We start from the raw sequence: 2,462 nt of genomic DNA, 5'->3' as shown, positions 1-2,462 counted from the left end.
GGAGGAAGATAAAAGTCAGGCTGAATTTGCAAAATTTCGCGTGGAAACCCTGGAATTGTATTATAGATTTGATGGATACCGTTGTAGTTCAGAGCGCAATCACAAACTTAATGATAATGATCGACTCAAAATTGTTATTTTATTTTTGGTATAAACCAGAGAAATCTAATCTGTTTAACTTACCAAAAGAGATTGTATACTTCCTTTTGCAAGTTTAGAGTAAAGTTTGACTTTAAAAGCTGAAACTATGTACTTAATTTATAACAAAAAGCACAAAAAAGCTTCAAAGTACATAAGTGTCATAAAAAATTGACGTTTGCAAGCTATAGAACTTTTTGAATTTTTTTATTTTACAGTAAGTTTTAAAAAGTTTTCAATCAACTAGCAAAGTTACTTCAATGTAAACGTGTGAGACGGATGTTTTGCAACTCGAATAAACAAATGATCTGTTTAACCAGGCTGTGGTGACAATTTCAATATATTTCGCCGTCTGCAAGCCATCGGATGGTGAAATTAAGAAATAATTTTTAATGCAGTTTTAACAAACAGCTTTTGATATTCGGTTTGATCTTTGTTTGTATGAACAAGTTTAACTGTTTCTGAATTGTCGTTATTTTTAAGCTTATGTTAAAGCTTAAAACAAATAATTTTCGAAACTACAAGGTTTTTAATGACCAGAAAAAAAAAATTAAAAGTATATTTTTACACACTGTAACTTTGATTCATCAACATACCTTTTTACTCTGAAAAATTCAACTAAACATTAATTTAAAAAGTAACCTAGACTCCTCAAAAACCGTTTTGCTCGAATCATCTTAATTAAGCTAATCAATTTTCATTATAAATTTTTATTAAAATCAAGGTTTCTCAAAGGGAATGATATCGCCCGTTATGAGTTATATTAGTAAGTTAGGGACAATAGCTAGCATGGGGGTGATTTCAAAATTTTTGATAGTTATTGATTTTTTGATAAAACTCATTTACACTGATATTTTTATTTTTGTTATGACAGTAAAAAATATGTCTTTTTTTTTCTGCCCAGGGAACGATTTTGAGAATTAGTTAGGAAAAAAGAAAAATTAATAAAATCCTTCTCAGCCTGATTAGGAGGTATAATTGAAGAAGTGATATAGTTTTTCAAATATGAAAATTTGCACGCTCTTCATTGAAATTTTGTCTGTTTCAAATCCATTAAATAAACTTTAAGTCAAAAAAGAAACAGCTGTAGATTCCAAAAATCAACTAAAATGTTTTTATATCATATTTGAACCGAGAACTCTTAATCAAAAACTAAAAACAGTTTTTTACTTATAAAAAATATTAAAACTTTTGTACAAGATAAAATTACTTATGGTTTTCAAAACAAACAAAATAAAACAACCAAAACAAAAGTTTTTGCTTGGGACCTCATTTAAAATCTTCAGATATTTAACTTTTATTAATAAACATAAAATTATAAACAAAACTAAAACTCACTTGTGAGGTCGTACGTCGTCTGGTCGACGTCTTCAACCGGCGGCTCGGTGACCGACAGTGACGTCATATTGTCACCTGTATAATGTGACGTCATGTCGTCACCGTACTGTGACGTCACAAGCGTGCAGTTGTTGGTGAAGCAGGCCGAGTTGAGCTCGCAGGCTCGTTGCTTGGAAACGGGGAAGGAAAGCGACTGCATGACGACGACAAGGATGAGCGACTGGACCTGTCTGGTATTAATAAATATAAATAAATTTATTATTTGGTATTTACTTAATACATTTGTTAATCAACAACAAAGTTAAATCTGTCTGATGCAGTTACAACTTATTTTTGATCACGTGATTTGTGATCTTGTATCTGCCTGGTTCGAATGAAAAAATCAACAAAATAAAAACAACTCAAAAATTAACACTTTTAAAAATTGAACCGACTGCTAACCTGGTGCGGCTGAACTTACTTGTAGCAACAGAAACTAATAAAGTAAGTTGTAAAAATACTTATTATATCAATTTATCAATAAAAACTAATACCTGAAGTTAGAAAAGAGTTTAAACAAAATACTTCAAAAATTTTATTAAAGTTTATTTCTAAATTTGGGTTTGGCAACTTGTTTTCTCAACGCTAAGCCGATAAATTAAAAATAACCAACGGTCAAACTACAGTTTCACAAATAATAACAACAACCTATCATCCTGATATAACTGTTAAGTAGAGACGCCTACCGAACAAAATAAAACACCTAGCCTCAATTAATTTTGTTTTTAATAATATAAGATTGAAAATACACATAACACTCACTCTGAACTTCAAATAAGTCCGCAAGTTGTAGCGAAACCAAAAAAATTACAAATACAACTTATTTCAAACCCCGGTATAAAAATAAAACCAGTAATTGCAGTGATACTCACTGGATAAGTTTTAAAATATACATACCAGAAACGGCTTAATAAGTAATAAACATTGGTCTTTTCGCAACCAACTGT

Source organism: Thalia democratica, unplaced genomic scaffold (assembly GCF_965202585.1).
Source record: "Thalia democratica unplaced genomic scaffold, ktThaDemo2.hap1.1 HAP1_SCAFFOLD_395, whole genome shotgun sequence".
Taxonomy (NCBI): domain Eukaryota; kingdom Metazoa; phylum Chordata; class Thaliacea; order Salpida; family Salpidae; genus Thalia; species Thalia democratica.
The sequence above is the reverse complement of the archived record's forward strand: the minus strand, read 5'-3'. Positions refer to the sequence as shown.